Here is a 15,918-nt window from a genome sequence, read left to right as displayed (position 1 = left end):
ATCTATTTGCCAGGAATTGAGAGGGCTGGATGCCATGATCTTGGTTTTCTTAATGTTAAGTTTCAACCCAACTTTTGCACTCTCCTTCTTCACCCGCAACAGGTTCCTCTTCACTTTCTGCCATTAGAGTTTATTAGGCTTGTTTAATGCCTAATAAAGTTGACATTAGAGTTCACAATGTCTCTGGTGTTTTGCTTAGTTGGGCTTCTCAGCCAGAAGATTGACAGATACGGGTAGTCTTCGACTTACAACAGTTAGTTTAGCGACTGATCAAAATTACAACAGCACTGGAAAAAAAATGACTTATGACCATTTTTCATGCTTATGATCACTGCAGCATCCCCATGGTCACATAATCAAAATTCAGATGCTTGGCAACTGGCTTATATTTATGATAATTGCAGCATCCCAGGGTTATGGGGGAAGCCAGTTTCACTTAATAACTGTGTTACTAATTTAACAACTGCGGTGATTCATTTAACAACTGTATCAAGTTGTTATAAACTCCTCTGCTTTCCCCAAGTATGCTAAGCTGTCATATATTAATTATGCCAAACATAGCTACAGGAAAAGAGTCCATAGACGGTGCAACAACTGCCAGTGAAGCAAAACCTATGTCTTTCTCTAACTTCCTTGAAATTCAAGGAAATTTGAAATCTACAGTCAAAGTTGAACCAAAGGCATTTTTTTTCTAAAAGGAAACTGGACTTTCTTGATGTTTTTTTTTAAAAAACAGGGGACGCGATGACTCAGCGGTTAAAGACACTGAGCTTGTCAGTTGAAAAACTGACAGCCCCAGTTTGAGAACTGAGCGCCACACAACAGGGTGAGCTCCCATTCCTTGCCCCAACTCTTGCCCACCTAGCAGTTCAAAAGTATGAAAATGCAAGTAGATAAATAAGTACCACTTCAGTGGAAAAGTAACTGCCATGGTTCCGAAAGATGAAACTCTTCAAAAGTACTTTGAGGTATTGTTTACCTTAAAGAATCTTTTATTCGAGTAGCATAATATCGGCACTTACATAACCCCTCCCCTGGATACAAAGTAACAAAGTACAATTCCCACCCACCCCGATAAACAGTCATAAATCACATTCCCCAATTAGCTTGAAGCGCAGGCTTCCACTCCAGCTCTCCAGTCTGCCAATTCTTTATCAGCTCGGATTTCAACAACCTTGATTCTCACGCTAGGCTCAGTGTTGTTATGTCTCATTCACTCTCATTCACATCCCCCCCGCTCCCCGGGCATCATCTAACTCTAAAAGCAAAAGGAAGAAAATGGCTACATTTCCATCTGTTGTCAATGCAAAAACATCCGACGTTAGCAGCGTTGACAGTAACAGTGCCTTTGGCATATACCCATGCTGGCCAAATGGACCACGGCAATTGTCTTTGGACAACGCTGGCTCCCTGGGCCAAGAAACGGAGATGAGCACGGCACCGTAGAGTCGGATGTGACTGGATAGGGAAACCTTTGAAAACATTTCATTTCTCATCCAAGAAGCTTCTTCAGTTCTCACTGAAGAAGCTTCTTGGATGGGAAGCAAAACGTTTTCAAAGAAAACACCAAGAAGGTCCAGTTGCTTTTTGAAAACAACAACAACAACATTGAGACAATCATGACCTAGATCAGGAGTCACCAAACCCCGGTCCTTGGACCAGTACCGGATTGTGGCATGCCTGCAACCGGTCCACACAAACAAGCAAAGCCCCATCCGCTGGATGCAGGAGCACACATAAAACCATGCACCCTCTGGTCCGTGGAAAAATCTCTCTCCACGGAACCAGTCCCCGATGCCCAAAGGATTGGGGACCTCTGACCTAGATGATTGAAAATCTCCCTAGACTTACAGTCAAAGCTAAATACTACAATAATGTGAGATGCCATTTGCCTCTAGGAGAGGTGATTCCAAACCCTGTAGAGGATGTGAAGTTGAAAAACTCGGGTATTAGCAGTTAAGCCTCTGATAAGTTCCTTTGCTATTCTCTAGTTCTGTTTTGTGTTCTTCTCACTCAGCATTCACTGAACATGGTGACGCAGGTACGGCATCTGTAATCCTTATTGCGCAGCAGGTGCGTGATACTCTGTTTAGTTTTACGTACTTCTGTAAACTTTGGAATTCATCCAGCTATGTTCTCATAGTGTGTATCTAGCCCTGTACTCTTAGAGTAGACTACGAATACCTAAGGACAGCTCACAAACAAGATCTCAATAGTATTTTTTTGTTCTTGTAATGGTATCCAGGGGTAAATATGTAGCCAGGTAGAACTGCAGTCAAGAGGAGGCAACAGTCAATTCCAATGATAATCAATAACAGAACGGAATAGCAGAGTTGGAAGGGACCTTGGAGATCTTTTAGTCCAACCCCCTGCTCAGGCAGGAAAACCTATACCATTTCAGACAAATGGTTGTCCAATCTCTTCTTTAAAACTTCCAGTGTTGGAGCATTCACCGCTTCTGGAGGCAGGTTGTTCCACCGGTTAATTGTTCTAACTGTCAGGAAGTTTCTCCTTAGTTCTTCTCTCCTTGATTAGTTTCCATCCATAGCTTCTTGTCTTGCCCGCAGGTCCTTTGAAGAATAGCTTGACTCCTCTTCTTTGTGGCAACCCCTGAGATATTGGAACATTGCTGTCATGTCGCCCGTAGTCCTCCTTTTCATTAAACTAGATGTATCCAAATGCTGCAACTGTTCCTTCATATGTTTTAGCCTCCAGCCCCCCGATCGTCTTTGTTGCTCTTCTCTGCACTCTTTCCGCACTCTCAACATCTTTTTTACATCGTGGCCATCAACGCTGGATACAGTATTCCAAGTGTGACCTTACCAAGGCTTTATAAAGTGGTATTAATGTTTCACTTGAATATCACGTGATTGATCAATCCATACCCATTCTTCTTCTTCCCTGTGCCCCCAATTGCAGAAGACAGTTCCCTGCTACACCCCCTCCCCACACACACACACACAATTGCTACATTTAACTATAAAGGGACAAGCTCTCTTTTGCAATGTAGTGAAGACAGGATTATTCCAAGCTGTGGTGCGCTGATCTCCTGTGACAGTGCTGTGAGCAAAGCAACATCTTCTTAGAAGGAATAGAACAAAAAATGATAACAGAGATGAGATGACAATAACCAGGCAGGCACACATTAGTGTACACCCCAGGGCATATGACTCCTAAATCAGGACCTGGGGAGAAAGCCACAAGACACATTTAAAGTGCAGCAGGACTGGGGCGACCTCTGGGGAGATAACATGCTAGAAGGTAGACACTCCTTCTCCTCCCTCTGTTCCTCTTCTCTCTCCCTCTCCTCCTCTTACTCCCTCCTTCTCCTTCTTCTCCTCCTTCTTTTCCTTTCTCTTCCCTCTCCCTCTTCTCCTTCTCCCCCTCCTTCTTTCCTCCTCTTCCTCTTCCTTCTCCTCCTCCTACTCTTTCCTCCCCCTCTCCTCCTCTCCCTCCCTCCTTCTTCTTCTCCTTCTCTTCCTCTTCCTTCTCCTCCTCTTTCTCTTCCCTCTCCCTCTCTCTCCCTCTCCTTTTTTCCTTCTCCCCTTCTTCTCCCCTCCTCTTCCTTCTCCTTCTCCTCCTTTTCCTTCCTTTCTTCTCCTTTCTCTTCCCTCTCCCTCTCCCTTTTTTCCTTCTCCCCCTCCTTCTTTCCTCCTCTTCCTCTTCCTTCTCCTCCTCCTACTCTTTCCTCTCCCTCTCCTCCTCTCCCTCCCTCCTCCTTCTTCTTCTCTTCCTCTTCCTTCTCCTCCTCTTTCTCTTCCCTCTCCCTCTCCTCCTCTCCCTCCCTTCTTCTTCTCCTTCTCTTCCTTTCTTCTCCTTCTCTTCCCTCTCCCTCTCCCTTTTTTCCTTCTCCCCCTCCTTCTTCTTTCCTCCTCTTCCTCTTCCTTCTCCTCCTCTTCCTCCCTCCTTCTCCTCCTCTTCCTCTTCCTTCTCCTCCTTTCTCTTCCCTCTCCCTCCCTCTCCCTTTCTTTCCTTCTCCCCTCCTTCCCTCCTCTTCCTCCTTCTCTTCCTCTTTCTCTTGCCTCTCCCTGTCCCTTTCTTCTTCCTTCTCCCCCTCCTCCTCCTTCTTTCCTTCTCCTTCTCTTTTACTACTTCTGGTGATGGGAGATACGAAGTTCTGGTTCTTGCACTTTGAGTGGCCTCAGCCATTGTTATTTAAGCAGATACTGCAACCCCTTGAAGTCCTTGGATCTCCAAAGCCCCTCCGTGTATGGTTACCACGTGGTTACCTCCGTGTAGGACAGTTACCACTTTCATTTTTAATGCAAAAATCATTAAAGGGCTGGAAACAATAACTAACTACCTCCATTTCATTTCATTTTAAATTAATTAGAAGAAAAATGAAATAATACCATGTGTGTTTTCTCAGCCAATTTTAGATTCTGACCTGATACAACTTTTAAAAATTCATAGCATGCCAAAGACTCGTGATGGCCTTCAGCCTCAACAACTCACTCCTACAATATAAAGCTGGGGGTATTTTTTTCTGGGGTGGGTTGAAAAGGTGCTTCACATTCCCCTTTATCTAACCACAGTGATGTGTACTATGGCCCAGCAGTTGTTGTTCACCTGGAGCAATGTGAAGAGTAAGATGACTTCATCCATCTGTAAGGTTGGATTCCCTCAACCTCAGGTGTCGAGTTGCAATTCTGCCTGGGCAGGTTTGCCTGCCTGCTTCTAAACATAGTTATAACAATGTCATTGTTGTTGCATAACCTGATGAGCAATTGGATCCAAAGTTGATAGTAATCGCACCCAGCTGGCAAGGAAGAAAAATGTTTTTGGGCAGAAAGGTGTTAGAACATGTTCAGGTCAGGAGATGACTCTGCCACAGAAAATTCATAGTATACATAGTATACATTTGGAGGAGGAGGAAGAGGAAGAGGAGGAAGAGACGAAGAAGAAGAAGAAGAAGAAGAAGAAGAAGAAGAAGAAGAAGAAGAAGAAGAAGAAGAAGAAGAAGAAGAAGAAGAAATAGTATAAGTAGTAGTAGTTCAGTTGCTGTATTTTTATGACTTGACTACAGTTGTGAATGTAGAAGCTCTATTAACAAATATTCAGAGAAATTGAAACAGGTAGGGAGAAAATGGTGATAGGAATACTATGATGAGGAGTTTTACTAAACTATTCTTAAGAACGTTTGAGAGAACTGACTATGTTTAACACTTTTCAAGGACCTAAAAGTTTGGATTCAAGTTAAATAACTAAATCTTGAATATTTATGAAGACGCCTGGATAGTTTCTTGGCAGAGAAGCTGTCATTTGCATGCCTGCACGGAGTAGCAAGTTAGACTCCATAGTTTAAGTGCTCTCTTCAGCTCTGTCAGTCATCTTCTACCAGATACTAGGGCTGTGCAAAACCCACCATTCTGTTGCTTTAATGCTAGATCCAGTGGGATTAGATAGCCATGAAAAAAGCCAGGGATTTGTTTTTCCTTTACATTTGGATCTTGATTTTTCTTTCTGTAGTGTATGCTCTTAAAGCATACACGGAATGTCAGCACAGCAGGGGGCTGGACAGCTCCAGGCTATAACCGCTTTTGGCGGGAAAGCCTGAATAGAGCGAGTCGTTGACAGCCCCAGGGCATGGTCAGCTCTGGCGGGAAGCCAGGGTTTAAATCCATTGGCCACCTGCACTGGCGGGAAGCCCAGGTTTGACTCTATTGGCTGCGATTCACCTGGGCAGGTATAAAGAGACGCCAGGTAACCCCTTTGCTCCAGCTTCATTCCTGATAAAATAAAGAAGTACTACCCAGCTCAAGTGTCCGTCTCTCTGTGCGACCACGTGACATTGCACTTTCGAAGAAGCATCCAGGGTGGTTAGTCATTTCTTGAGCTGCCCTTAGACTTAATCAGAAGCATTTCTGTCTAATACCTCTCTGCCTATCTGCCAACCTGCATCTGTCTGTCTGTCTGTCTGTCTGTCTGTCTGTCTGTCTGTCTATCTATCTATCTATCTATCTCTGCCATCTATCATCAGTCTCTTTCATATCTATCTGTCTGTCTGTCTGTCTGTGTGTGTGTCTGTCTGCCTGCCTGCCTGCCTACTCTATCTATCTATCTATCTATCTATCTATCTATCTATCTATCTATCTATCTATCTATCTATCTATCATCTCTGCCATCTATCATCAGTCTCTTTCATATCTATCTGTCTGTCTGTCTGTCTGTCTGTGTGTGTGTCTGTCTGTCTGCCTGCCTGCCTGCCTACTCTATCTATCTATCTATCATCTCTGCCATCTATCATCAGTCTCTTTCATATCTATCTGTCTGTCTGTCTGTCTGCCTGCCTGCCTGCCTGCCTACTCTATCTATCTATCTATCTATCTATCTATCTATCTATCTATCTATCTATCTATCTATCTATCTATCTATCTATCTATCACACATGAAGAATGGCTGCAGGACTTGGGTTTGGCTAATCTAAAGAAAAGAAGAAATAGGGGTGACATGATAGCAGTGTTCCAGTATCTCAGGGGCTGCCCCAAAGAAGAGGGAGTCAAGCTATTCTCCAAAACACTTGAAGGCAGGACAAGAAACAATGGTTGGAAACTGATCAAAGAGAGAAGCAACCTGGAATTAAGGAGAAACTTCCTGTTCTATTCTAGCTACTTATCTATCTACCATCTATCTATATCCGTATATCTCTGTCATCTTCATTGTCATGTTATTGCTTCTATCAAACTATTGTTTAAGGTACAGTTTTCCTGGATTTCAACCCTTGAGAAGAATTACAGCCCAATATCTACAGAAAGATATTGTCTGAGTTCTGGGTTTATCCTTTTAAAAGAAAGGATAGCTGTAGGATACCAATTTCTCAATATTTCTCAGGCATTTTTATCTTGGTACATCAGCTGCACGTACTACTAAGTGATAATAACTACTGCAAATGGTAAACATGTTCTCCGATTCTATCAGAGTCAAGCGATTTTTTTTTAAATTAAACATAAACTCCAAACTTGCAGTTCCAGGAATAAACATGCAATTCTAAGAACATTTATACAATATAAAACAATTGCGCAATGCAAAAATTGTTAGCCTGAAAATAATGAAGTGAGTTCTGAACCCTAGCTTAGTATTTCTCCCTTCACAAATCCACTGCTTCTTTTACAAACAATGGTTAATGGTTCTGCCCCAGAAGAATTTTTGATCTTCCTAACGGGGATTACAAGTACACCCAAGTCTAAATTTTCCTGTTTGCTGGGGAATGCGGTTCCCAAATAACTGGGAAACAGGATGTTCCACATAAAATTATAAATATATTGGATGTGGAAATGCAGAAAATATACATGACTGCTGAGCATGTTATATTTGTGACCATTTTCAGAGTCTATACAGGCAGTCCTCACTTTAAGACTGTAATTGAGTCCGGAATTACAATTGTTAAGTCATTGCTGTCATTAAGCAAATGATCGGTCCTGACTTTATAACATTTTTTGCAATGGTCATTAAGCGTACACCACAGCTGTTAAGCAAATCTGTTATCCATTTTTTGAATTGGAAATTTCCAGAAACTAGAAGTAAACACTGGAAACCAGCAAAAAATAAAATAAATCATGGTCATGTGCCCATGGGATGCTGCAAATGACCATAAAGATGAGCCACAATCACATTTTGAGTGCTTGGCAATTGGCACATCTTTACGGCCATTTGCCAAGCACTAAAAATGTGATTGTGTGACGAGAGTGTTTGTGTCTGTGTGAAACCATAATAACTTTTCGGAGGTTCCATTGTAACTTCTACAGGTTGCAAAGTGACCAGTTGTAGTTTGAAGCCCACCTGTAGTTTATCTGGCAAACTGCAGTTCATCAGCGGAAATATATGGTATACCTGCAGAACATCCAAATTTTCAGACAAAGTGGGGGAAGTTCATCTCTGGAAAGATCTTACCAGCAATATTGGCAAAATTAGAATAGAATAATAGAATAGAATAATAACTTTTAAAAGGTAAAGGTTCCCCCGCACATGCATGCTAGTCGTTTCCGACTCTAGGGGCCGGTGCTCATCTCCGTTTCAAAGCCGAAGAGCCAGCGCTTGTCCAAGGACGTCTCCGTGGTCATGTGGCCGGCATGACTAGACGCCAAAGGGGCATGGAACGCTGTTACCTTCCCACAGCAGTGGTCCCTATTTTTCTACTTGCATTTTTACGTGCTTTCGAACTGCTAGGTTGGCAGAAGCTGGGACGAGTAACAGGCGCTCACTCTGCTTTACTGTCACTTTAAATGTACACTCATCAGCATATATTAAAATGAGAATTTGTTGCATACAGCTCTCAAAGGGTAACCACCCCTAATATACACTGCATAAACGTGACAAAATATCATAAAAATAAATTATGCATATAACCACGTACACACGTATATGGCCCAGAGAAACAACACAAGTCTAGTACAGATGTAGGCAATGTTTAGAGCAGGGATGAGCAACTACAGCCCTTTTACAATCTATGGACTTCAACTCATAGAATTCCTGAGCCAGAATACCTGGCTAAGGAATTCTGGGAGTTGAAGTCCACAGGTCGTAAAGCGGCCACAGTTGCCCACCCCTGGTTTAGAGTTATCAGCAGGGCTTTTTTCGTCATAGAACGCTCAGAACGGAGTTCCAGCACCTTTTTTGGATGGAACCTTGTAGGGTAGGCAAGGTGGGTTGTATGGCATGTGTGAGTTCCGGCACCTTTTTCTTTTACAAAAAAAGCACTGGTTATCAGATATCCCACAAGAGGACATGGCCACCTTTTTGCCCTCATGTGCTCTGTCTGGCAAGTATAGTCTTACATTCAAATAAAGTTCCTGCATTTTGACTGTCCTTAAGGTATCTCTTTCTGAGCAGTTTTTCTGCAAGCCCTTCTCTAATAAGGGATAACTACAAGTTAACAAAAGCTGCTCTTTGACCTTAATTAGTTGATTGTATTCTCACACAGGACTGAAATTGACGTTAATCAGTGGCATGCTGAAGGCTTTTGTGTCCTAAGGCCTCTAGCATATTCCCAAGTTAAAAACCAGTGTTTCTGGAGCTGGGAAAGGTAATTTCATATACAGGTAGGTCTAAAACTCAATAGTTCAACCTTTAACTACACATATTCTCATCCATTGGTCCTAACTGTGTTTTGGTCCTCTGGATTGCTGTCAAGTATAAGTTGAGTAAATGAATAATACATATCAAAAACATATTTCCTTATTGCAAGTGATCCAATGGCTTTTTTTCTCTTTTCTTTTCAAGGAGCACAACTAATCAGGCAAAATATACTGTCAAATATTACAAGTATTTCATGTTTTCTCACCCACTCCTAGTTAATAGGCTACAGAAGGAAGGAAGGAAGGAAGGAAGGAAGGAAGGAAGGAAGGAAGGAAGGAAGGAAGGGGGAGGGAGACACAACTTTACAGGCAGATAGTGTGTACAGAATGTCTCTTTTTATGTGTCATGAAAGGTAAACCTTGATAAGGAATATAATAAAAAGCTATTGCCTTGTTTTGCAATATTGGCTTCTGAAACTGTAAAAGGTTGAAGGAAAAGAGTTTTTTTAACGAACTAACAAGTTAGTTTAACTCTTTTATGGCAAGAAAAATTGGCTCAAATAGAACTTAGACTGGCATAATGGATAAGGAGATGGACAAGGAGAGAAGAGACCTGGATTCTAACCCTCCTTCCAGCATGATAGCTCGCTGGGTGTCTATAGGGCTGCCAGGCCAAAATCAGCACCCTGTGGTTGTATCATACATTGATGATTTTTGCTGTGTGAACTAGCTAATTAATGCAAACAGGCCTTGCAATCAAGCACTTTCAGTGCTAAGAAGATGAACAAAGTTAAGAGAGTTTGGAGGATTTCCTTGATGTACTGGGCTAGCCAATAAGAACTGCAAACATCTGGACGGCAGCAAAAAAAATGGGGCTTATATCTCTTTGCTGCTCTCTATTGATCATAAGGAGTTTTGCAGCCCAGATGCGATAACTGAGTTGCCCTGAACATCTCTATATCTCCACTTGATGATAGCAGAGATGTAATTTAAGAATCCTATTTGCTGCATGTCTATGGAGATTCTCTGTCATCCCGGTCATGGTTGTTCCAAAGGTGCTTTTTCAAAAGGTAACTGGACTTTGTTTTTTCTGGAAAACGTTTCATTTCTCATCCAAGAAGCTTCTTTAATTCTTCAGTTCTACACAACTGGATAAAGAAGCAAAATGTCTTCAAAGAAAAACAAGAAAGTCCAGCTGACTTTTGAAAAAGCACCTTTGGGACAGTGGTGGGATTCAAATATGCAGGGCTTTTTTTCTCATAGAACGCTCAGAACGGAGTTCCGGCACCTTTTTTGGATAGAACCTTGTAGGGTAGGCAAGGCGGGTTGTATGACATGTGTGAGTTCCGGCACCTTTTTCTTTTACAAAAAAACCACTGCAAATATGTGAACAACCGGTTCTCTGTGTGAATGCCGCTTCCAGAAGTCCATTCTGGGCCAGGGCAACAAAAAATTAGCTACCAGTTCTGCCAAAGTGGTGCGAACCAGCTGAATCCCACAACTGCTTTGGGACGACCTATTTACTGCATGTTTTCAAGTTATCTCTAGCACCCATTCATTCAACCACTCTCTTAATCATCCGGTGGTTTCTACGAACGTTCAACTGAAGATATCTGCCTGCAAATGATTTCCATCCCATTTTTTCTCCTTCCTTTCTGACCATAGAGGACAGGATGCTATGTCACCACCACTGCAGGCTTTCTCTCATACAACACCTTTATGCTAATTGTCACATGATAATCCAGTCGCCTGAAGCTTTCATCACCTGATGACTCACTCAAAAAGCCTATTTTTTCGCAGTAACTTGCAGCAGGCAGGCAGAACAATTCTCATGTGATGAGGTCAGTCAAAGGGCTGCTGGAAACACCACTTAAAACCAGTGAGTAAGTGATACTGATGGGGTTTGTGCTATCAAACGACAGTTGAAGTGAACCAGTAAAATTCCAAGCCAATGGATGATCTTAATCAAGTCCTTTCTGACTCCTTTGACGTGGATTTTACACGTCACCTCTGCGTTTAATTCTGATTTCTGTTCTTTTTCCAGCAGCTCCTAAAGGCTTTATCCTATGGATGTCAGATTAGCCGTAAAGCAAGCAACTTTTGGTGAAGCTTCATATTCTTCCTAGGGAGAAAAACAAATGTATTCATTAAGCAGTAAATAATTAATCTAGCTAAATAACTCAGCCTTTACTAACATTGTGCCTGCTATAAAGAAATGGCGGGTAGGAGGCAGATAAAGATTATTACAGAATACAGAACAACAGAGTTGGACGTTTTCTAATCCAGGGGTCCCCAGCCCCTGGTCCACAGACCAGAACCGGGCTGCGGCATGCCAGACACCATACCGCACAAACAAGCAAAGCCCCATCCTTGGGATGCAGGTAGCATGCAAAACAATCCCCCCTCCGGTACGCAGAAAATCCTCTTTCCATGGAACTGGTCCCTGGTGCTCAAAAGGTTGGGGATCTCTGTTCTAATCCAACCCCCTGTTCAAGCAGGAGATCCTATACCATTACAGACAAATGGCTGTCCAATCTCTTGTTAAAAATTTACAGTGATGAAGCACCCACATAATTGTGGCTGCCATTTTTACTTTTTTGATACCCTGAAACCCACCCACCCCACTCCCCGGGACCCTACGGCTTTCGACTCTTCTTTCAAACCATTATTTCTTCTGTTCCAAAGGTGCTTTTTTTCCCAAAAGGCAACTGGACTTTTTTTGGGTTGGAACTGAAGAAGCTTCTTGGATGACAAGCAAAATGTTTTCAAAGAAAAGAAAAAAAAACAAGAAAGTCCGGTAGCCTTTTTTGGGGGGAAAAAGCACCTTTGGGACAACCATGACTTGGCTGATTGAGAATCTCCATAGATATGTCATTTTTTTCTCTCTCCAAAAATACAAACTTCTTCTCTTGCTAACCTATTGTAGTTAATCCGAATAATCGAACATTGGTTAGCTTTCAAACATTCCTCATGTCGCACAGGTATTCAATCACACCATGCTGTTCCCCTCCCCACCCTGAATAAGAGACACAATTCAGAGGTTGATATTTACAACCTTGAGCATTTCGCTTGGAGGAGAACATAACACTTTGAGCATAGTGTCCCTGCCAGCTGCTGCTGTAAGTCTGCCAGTCAGCAGATCAATCAGATCTGGGCCAGGATGGGGGAGAGGGATGGTGTGACTTGGATTATGACAACTAGACCTCCAGGGTGGCTGAGGGGGTGGGGGTGGGGAAGAAGGTGTTTATCTCTCAATCAGTCTTATATAAGCAGCCATCTTTTCTTGCTGCCTGCAAAGCAAGGACATCTCTGTTTAGGCTACTTTTTAACCATCAACAGCATCATTGGGAGAAATGTAAACAGCAATATGAGGTTTAAGATCTAGTTAGCAATATGGCAGTGCTCAGCTGAAAGGATATTTATTTACTTATTTAATTACTGAGAGTGACTGGACCAAGGTCTATTTGACAATATGGAGGTGCCCAGCTGAAAGGAATTTATTTATTTACTTACTTACTTACTTACTTACTTATTTTTCATTCATTCTTTCATTCATTTACCGAGAGTGACTGGCCCAAGATCACTTAGTTCAGGGATCCCCAACTTCCGGGTCATGGCCCAGTAATGGTGAGCCATTCGGAACTGGTCTGTGGAAGTGGTGAGCCAGTGCTTAGCAGCCTTTTGAAGTTACAACAGACCCCCCCCACCCCTCACCCAAAAGCTTACAACCATCACAACTTACGACTGTAATTGCGGTGCTCAATTGCAGTCATAACCTGAGGACTACCTGCATTGCTTATGTAATAGGATGTCTTCAGGCCTTATTTTCCCATGCACCATATAGTAATTTGCAGAAAAGGGAATGCTGCCGTCAGTTTTAATTATGGCCGTACACAATACTGTAATCGACATAATTTATATATATATATAGTGCTTCTTCACTAGCTTCTTATCTCCTAATACCTTCATCCTTTTAATTCCACATACAAATAGGGAGAGAGGGAGGGCTAATAATGGGGGGAAACCACGAAGGGTGTGTAGGCTTTCTAACCATGCAGGATTCTCGCGTCTAAGCATCATTCTGCAAACTCTTGGGTGGTAGGCATAGAAATTAGTTTTCCTTTCAAATGATAAAAAAAAATCAGAATGACTCAGGTCATTGGGTACAGCCTCCTATATCTTCTTGCAATACTGACCATGGGGAAAAATAATAGCCATTAACAGGAACCTTTCGTAAGCTTTCCAGGAATTCCCAGCAACACTCACTGAAAATGACCCATACCAAAATCACCATTAGGGCTTTGCAGCACGTCAAATTCAGTTCTGAAAAACTGTTTGAGCATTAGCGCCCGCGTGCAGCTCTTTAAAGCAGCTGTGTCTTTCCCCAGGAGGATCCATTTAATGGATTGGGTTTTTTCCTAGGATTTTTTCTTTCTTTCTTTTCCTTTTGCTCTGCTTTGGATGTGGGGCATCTGACCAGATGGAAATGATTTCGTATCAGAGTGGTGATGATCTCCCCATAAGTGGCAAGCTGTATGTTGACTTTGGGGTGGGTTTTTAAGGGTAGCACTGTGAGCGAGAGGCCTCAAGGAGACAAGCCTTCCTGTTATTAAAAATTCCTCAGCCCAACCCTCAAAAGTAATGGAAGGGAGATTGATCAACACTCATTACTAAGAACACTTCTGCATATCTTCAGGCACAAAGATGGCATCAACCACATGTTCTTCTGAGCTGTCCCCATACCATTCCTGGAACATATGCTAATCTCCCCTATTATCAGCAGAAGCTCATTCTGATCCCATCACCAATTGTGCTTTTCCTATTAAGCGATTACCTGTAATCCAGAAGAGGAAGAGGTCAGGTCTAACAACATTGCTCCATTTCCTACATTGGCTTATGAAATTAGAATAGAATAGAGCTGGAAGGGACCTTGGAGGTCTTCTAGTCTAGCCCTCTGCTCAAGCAGGAGTACCTATACCATCTCAGACAAGTGACTGTCCAGCCTCTTCACAAAAACCTCCAGTGACGGAGCGCCCACAACGTCTGAAGGCAAAGCTGTTCCACTGGTTAATTGTCCTCACGGTTAGGAAGTTTCTCCTTAATTCCAGGATGCTTCTCTCTTTGGTCAGTTTCCAACCATTGTTTCTTGTCCTGCCCTCTGGTGCTTTGGAGAAGTCTAACATTTCTCCTTCCCCTCTATGTCTCTTGCATCTATTTTTTTTAATCAATTCCTATTTTCTTTATTGACTTTTGGGTGTAGCGGTAGTCCTTGACTTACGACCCCTGTTCAGATCAGAATTTCCATTGTTAAGCCAAGCCATGATTAAAGTCATTTGTGCCTGATTTTATAACCTTTTTTTTGCCACTGTTATTAAGCAATTCACTCTAAAGTCATGTGGACATTAAGCAACTCCACCTTCCCTCAGTGACTTTGCTTATCAGAAGTTGGTTGGGAGGCTTGCAAATGGTGATCTCGTGACCCTGGGACACTGCATCCACTATAAGCACATGCCAAGGGCCTAGCACCTGAATTCTGAACATGTGACTGTGGGGATGCTGAGATAGTTCTTAAGTGTGAGTACCGACTCTAAGTCATTTTTTTCCAGGGATGTTGTAACTTCAAACAGTTGCTAAATGAATGGTGGTAAGTCTAGGACTAGGTTGTTACAGGTATTCCTCGGCTTACAATTAGTGGCCATTCGAAGTTACGACATCACTGGAAAAAGTGACTTATGACCCGTTTTTCACACTTGCAACCGTTGCAGCATCCACATGGTCATGGGATCAAAGCTCAGACATTTGGCAACTGACTCACATTTATGACAGTTGCAATGTCCCGGGGTCATGTGATCACCTTTTGCGACCTTCTCACAAGCAAATCTAATGGGGAAAGCAGATTCACTTAACAGCCGTGTTACCAATTTAACAACTGCAGTGATTCATTGAACAACTGTTGCAAGAAAGGATGTAAAATGGGGCAAAATTCACTTAATAACCGTCTCACTTAGCAACAGTAATTTTGGGTTCAAATTGTGGTCATAAGTCAAGGACTACCTGTAATATTATTGCTCCTCTCATCTATGACTGTTGATTAATAGATTCATTATTTAAAAGTATTCTGAACAGAGCACCTCCCTACTACATGTAGTTTATTCATTGCTTAGATTTAGTGTATCTATCCTCCAGATGCTCAGGATGATGTGTGTTACATTCCCTCCTTTATTTATTCCCATAATCAGCTTGCAAGCTTTCGTTACCAACAGTAGATGGACTTCAAGCTGGATGTCAATGGATCCACCCCATAACCACTCCGTCTATGTCTGTAGTTTGGTTTTTCTCACAAGGATTTTGGATATTGTCCCCAGATACCAAATTCCATGGTGGGGGAAAAAAACTGGCCGTTAGTGATTCACAGCTGGGTGACTTCTGTAATCAGCTAGACATAAGTATAAAAAGTAAAGTGTCCATTCATTAGGCTATGATTCAAATGTGGAAAGGAAGTTGGAAGACAGCCAACGATTTCCAGAAAGCCAAAGACATTTGAATTAGGTCTTTTTCATTCCAGGAGAAATTACATGCACATTATACTGAGCTTAGTTGTCTGTGGTGGACAGTATCTATCAGTCTGCAAAAAAACACAGGATAAAATGTCATGGTGTGTGAACGATTCTACCCACTCAACAATAACAGGGGAGGATCAACACACCCCTTCCTTTGTTGCTCAATCAGAGAACAACTTATCTACAAACAAGCCTCAGGTAATCAGGGACATGTGTAAATGTCTGAACTCAAAACTTCTCAAACATCTACCTTGCTTCTCTTGCACAGGCTAGTGCAAGTGAAATTAGATAGTGCTAATTTTATGGAAAAGAAACTCTACACATGTAACCCATGCACATTTATT

The sequence above is a fragment of the Vipera berus genome, assembly GCF_964194415.1.
Source record: "Vipera berus genome assembly, chromosome: 3".
NCBI classification, from domain to species: Eukaryota; Metazoa; Chordata; class Lepidosauria; order Squamata; family Viperidae; genus Vipera; species Vipera berus.
This window is presented reverse-complemented; position numbering follows the sequence as displayed.